Genomic DNA, 5,761 nt, shown 5'->3' on the forward strand with positions numbered 1-5,761 from the left:
TGTGCAACCCCCGATTACAGCTCTAAACTTTGAGCTGAAGCCAGCATTCATCCAGATGATACAGCAGTTAGCGCAGTTCAATGGTTTGGCCGATGAGGATCCAAACAATCACATTGAGAACTTCTTCGAAGTTTATGACATGCTGAAGATCACAGTGTTATGGATGATGCTATTAGATTGAGGGCTTTCCCATTTTCTCTAAAAGGAAAAGCAAAGTAGTGGTTACATTCTTTACCTCGACCATCCATCATGACTTAGAATGAGATGGTCGAAGCTTTCTTGGCTAGGTATTTCCCTCCAAGAAAGTTAGCAAAGCTTTGCAATGAGATTTTGTCATTTGTCTAGATGGAGCTCGAGTCCTTGTTTGAGGCATGGGAGCGTTACAAAGACCTTTTTGTGAAAGTATCCACAACACGGATTCCCTTGAGTGAATGATCAGTCAGACCTTTTACAACAGGTTGAACCCAACTACAAGACAACCTTTAGATGCCGCTGCAGGAGGTACAATGGGGAATAAGACCTCGGATGAGGCCTGACAATTAGTAGATGAAATGGCCATGAATTACTACCAATGGAATGCAAGGGAAATGAAGAAAGTGGCCAGACTCCATGAAATTGATGCAGTTACATCGTTGGCGGCCCAAGTGGAGGCATTAAGTAAGAAGTTAGACACTATAACTTCTTTGAGATTAGCGGCCTTAACGAGTTGTGATTGATATGGAGGGGAACATGCCCAATCCGATTGCCCAATAGCCTTTGGTGGTACACCGCCCGTTGAGCAAGTTGACTTTGTGTGTAATGCAATGAGAAACCAAAGCAAATTCTTATAGCAATACCTATAATTCAGGTTGGAAGAACCACCCTAATTTCTCATGGAACAACCAAGGGCAACATAAGACCACCGCACCATCGGGTTTTCAACAACAACAAACCCCGAACATGAAGAATAGAGTTTTAAGCTTGGAGACCCAGATGACCGATTTGGAGAAAGACTTGACTAGATTTGTACAATCATCAGATATATAGTTTCAATCAGTGGAGGCTACACTTCCAACCACACTCCTTCATTGCACAACCTAGAGAATCAAGTGGGGCAAATCGTGAAGTCTCTATCGGAGAAACCACAAGGAAGCTTGCCGAGTAATACTGAGACTAATCCAAGAGAACATGTGAAGGCGATCACTTTGAGAAGTGGTCGTGAGGTTGAGGGTAGGCTTGCAAGTGAGAAGAACAATGTTGAAGCACACGAGGTTGTAGAGGTTCAGGAAAGAGTGAACAAGGAGAAAGAGGTGGCACCCCCACCTTACATGCCAAGAATCCCTTATCCCTCTAGATTGAAGAATGACCAAATGGATGAGCAGTAAAAAATGTTTCTGGGTTTGTTTAAGCAACTGCATATAGACATTCCCTTTGTTGAGGCATTATCCCAAATATCTAGGTATGCCAAGTTCTTGAAAGATTTATTGACCAACAAAAGGAAATTGGAGGAGAGTGCCTCCGCGGTTTTGCAAAAGAATATGCCGAACAAGAAGAAAGACCCAGGAAGCTTCATTATCCTGTGCAACATTGGCAATTTGGGTGAAGAGATGGCAATGGCGGACTAAGGGGTAGTATCAACGTCATTCCATACTCTTTCTTTTAGAAGCTAGGCTTGGGAAAGCCTAGGCCCACTCGGATGACTTTGCAATTGGCGGACTGAACGGTGAGACATCATCCAAGGGGCATTATTGAAGACGTGCTTGTCAAGGTTGACAAGTACATATTTCCTGTAAAATTCATAGTGTTGGATGTCGATGAGGATGTAGTATTTCTTTGATACTTGTGAGGCCATTCTTGCGCACTTCCAAGGCATTGATCAACATGGACGGTGGGGAGTTGAAATTGAGGGTTGGAGGTGACAAACTCACATAACGCCTCGCCAAAGCCATACGATATTATCTTGACTTTGGTGATACTTTATATTTTCTTTACACTACTGATGAACTAATCAATGAATAAGTGCAGGAAATGTTGAATCCAGACCCATACGATGGGTTGCTAGATCAATATGAGGAGAACGAGGAGTTGATGATGCTTGGTCTAGAGGAGAAAGTACTACCTACCCTAGGGATTGTGAAAAATATGCTCCGGAAGATGAAGCGAGCAAGGAGACACCATAAGAAATGCCCAAAGGCTGTTGGGGATATGCATGAAAGGAACAAGGGTGACAAGCCCTCAAGTGGCAACAAGCTGGACAACTCTCCCTCTACCTTCAAGAGGCTTTGCTCATCGTGCTTTCAAGTCATGGGTAAGAGGGAAACCTTCATCTATGAGCCCCCATGAGGTAAGACAAGGTATGTTAATCTAAGTGACGTTAAACAAGCGCTTCTTGGGAGGCAACCAAAGCATTTACTGTTTTGTTAGTTGTTAGTTTAGTGTTTGCATGAATAAGACGTCGAGTGTTGGTGTCTATATGTTTTGATGCATTGTTGTGATTCTATTGTAGATGAGTTGGTGTTATCATCTGTTTAAATGCCTATGGCGAAGTTGTTGGTCATTTGAGCATGTTTCTTGTTTTTCTATGGTATATTTTGCATGCTAGAAGCAGGCTCTGAGTATTTTTATATGTGTAGGAATTTTCTGCAGAGCCTACAGTTCTTCTAAGGCATCCAGAGAAAATTCACGGGCGAGTGGAATTTCCACATACCTGTAGGTTTCTACTGAGAGCTCATCCGAAGAAGGCACAGGGGCATGGACTTGTCCCTGTGAAAGACCTTATGAGATTCACACGCCCGTGGGTAATTTCCGCAGGGGCGTCTGTCTTCCTATAGAGACTTAGAGATTTTTCCCGGGAAGACACAAGGGCTTAGACTCGCCCCTGTGGAAGACCTTATGATAAACACACAAGCGTGGGTAATTTCCACAAGCCCGTGTGGATCTTTGCAGAGGAGCTCTTTTCCATCCTGAGAAGACACAGGGGTGTGCGAGTGCCCCTGTGAGCTAGCCTTGTACAAGTCCACGCCTGTGTGGAATTTTTGCACAAACGTGTGAATCACTTAGAGTTTTCTCGGGTTGTACAAAGAAGCAATAGGGGCATGGGGATCCCCCTGTGGGTCGGGCACACGGGCGTGGGTATTTTGCACGCCCGTGTGGATGCGTTTATAGACTAAAAGTGTTTTCCCGATGTAATTTATCCTACCTCCACATTCTAGGAGTTCTTTGTGGTCATAATAGAGTGAATGGGCTAAGGGATGACCTCCGATGGGGCTTAGTTGCAAAGGCAACGGAGTGAAGCGTTGAAGTGACTTTAGCACTAGGGCTTAATTGCAACTATGGGTCTTTCATCTGGACCAAAGGGTTAGCTCTATACATTGGAATAGGGTTTATCACTTGAAATCCCTAGAGTGTCTTGCAACTCTACACAGTGTAAGGTGTTGAGATTGAATGATTTCTCTGCCAGGACATAGTGTGGAGTTAGTCATGGTTGACCTTAGGTTTGGGATCATGTGTTTAAGGATTTCCATGACTCGTTAAGTGTTAATTATGAGATATAATAGTTAATTTTGCACTTGAAGCAATTATCCTAGGTGGAACAATATCCGAGTACCCCACTTCTATCGATAGCCTTACCTCTCATCTATTTCTGCTTCTCTCTTTCTTGTTTCTTTTATTCTTGCTTTAATTATTATCAACAAAAACAATATTCCGTCTTCGCTTGGTTAAGTAGCAACTTAAGTATTTTTATTCCCTAATCCCAGTGGATACGATACCCCACTCACCTGGGAATTTATTACTTTGACAAACCAGCGCACTTATGGGTCACACGCAAGGGCCGTTGTCAAGTTTTTGGCGTCATTTCCATGGAGTAGGCATTTAGATATACTTTGCACTTTGTTATTTTAGCCATTCATCATTCATTCTACTTCACATCTTCTTATTCTATTATCATTCAGATTTGTTTTCTTTATTTTGGTGCGGCTCCATTTTATGACTCGAGGGAATCCTTCGATATTAATTGATGATGATACTAAACTTGAACGTACACTCAGAAGAAAGGATAAAGAACCTGTGCAAGAACCGTCAAATCTAACTGAAGTTGAAGTTGAAGAGTCTGAGAACATGGCAAAACAGAATGAACAACAGAGAACACTTTCTGATTACGCCAGACCGTCAGTATTGGGGACACAATCTAGCATTATGCAGCCCCCGATTATAGCTCTAAACTTTGAGCTAAAGCAAGCATTCATCAAAATGATACGGCAATCGGCGTAGTTCAATGGTTTAGCCGATGAGGATCCAAACAACCATATTGAAAACTTGGAAGTTTGTGACATGCTGAAGATTAACGGTGATACAGGATGATGTTATAAGATTGAGGGCTTTGACATTCTCTGTAAAAGGAAGAGCAAAGCAGTGGCTACATTCTTTACCACGAGCATCCATCACGACATGGAATGAAATGGTCGAAGCTTTTCTTGCAAGGTACTTACCTCTAGGGAAATCGATGAAGCTTTGAAATAAAATATCATCGTTTGTTCAGATGGAGATTGAATCCTTGTTTGAGACATGGGAGTGATTCAAGGACCTCTTATGGAAGTGTCCACAATATGGTTTCCCCGAATGGATGATCATTCAAGCTTTTTACAACGGGTTGAATCAAAGTACAAGACAACTTCTAAATGCCGCCGCAGGAGGTACAATGGGGAACAAGACCCCTAAAGAAGCCCAATAGTTGGTAGAGGAAATAGCCATGAACAACTACCAATGGAATGTATTGGAAAGAAGAAAGTGGCCAGACTCCATGAAATTGATGCGGTTACATCCTTAGCAGCCCAAGTAGAGGCATTGAGCAAGAAATTGGATACATTGACTTCACCAAGGGTGGTTGCGATCATGAGTTGTGATGGTTGTGGGTGTTCACATATGCCGTCTGATTGTCCTATTTCAATTGCTACTTCAGTCCCGATTGAACAAGTAGACTTTGTGGGCAATTCAAGAAGGGTACAAGGTAATCCTTATAGCAACACCTACAACCAAGGGTGGAGGAACCACCCCAATTTCTCATGGAGTAACCAATGGAAGCAAAAGTCCATAGCACCACCGGGTTTTCAACAACAACAAGCCCCGAACATGGAGAATAGAGTTTTCAGAGCTTGGAAACCCAGATGACCGACATAGAGAAAGCCTTGACTAGATTTGTGCAATCATCAAATACACAGTTCCAATCAGTCGAGGCTACACTTCTCAACCACACCGCTTTATTGCATAATTTAGAAAATCAATTGTGGGCAAATTGCTAAGTCTCTATCAGAGAGACCACAAGGAAGCTTGTCGAGTAATACTAAGACTAATCCGAGAGAACATCTGAAGGCGATCACTTTGAGAAGTGGTCATGAGTTTGAGGGTAGGCTTCCAAGTGAGAAGACCAATGTTGAAGCACCCAAGGTCGTGGAGATTGAGGAGAGAGCTAAAAAAGAGAAAGAGGTGTCACCCCCACCTTACAAGCCAAAGAATCCCGTATCCTTCAAGATTGAAGAATGACTAAAATGATGAGCAATACAGGAAGTTCTTGGGTCTATTCAAGAAATTGCACATCAATATTCTTTTTATGGATACGTTGTCTCAAATGCCTCGGTATACCAAGTTCTTGAAAGATCTTTTGACCAATAAGATGAAGTTAGAGGAGAGTGTATCAGTGATTTTAGATGCCTCTTGTTCATTGGTGTTGCAAAAGAATATGCCGAACAAGAAGAAAGACCCCGGAAGCTTTGTGATTCCACGC

General features: G+C 42.6%; 1 non-coding gene across 1 annotated transcript; it reads right to left on the bottom strand.

Annotated features, from left to right (window-relative positions):
* Positions 1-4,486: 4,486 nt before the first annotated feature.
* Positions 4,487-4,593, bottom strand: LOC120257813. The gene has a single exon (XR_005535897.1). It is a non-coding gene; the product is annotated as a small nucleolar RNA R71 (small nucleolar RNA).
* Positions 4,594-5,761: the final 1,168 nt, after the last annotated feature.

This window comes from Dioscorea cayenensis, chromosome 3, assembly GCF_009730915.1.
Source record: "Dioscorea cayenensis subsp. rotundata cultivar TDr96_F1 chromosome 3, TDr96_F1_v2_PseudoChromosome.rev07_lg8_w22 25.fasta, whole genome shotgun sequence".
Classification (NCBI taxonomy): domain Eukaryota; kingdom Viridiplantae; phylum Streptophyta; class Magnoliopsida; order Dioscoreales; family Dioscoreaceae; genus Dioscorea; species Dioscorea cayenensis.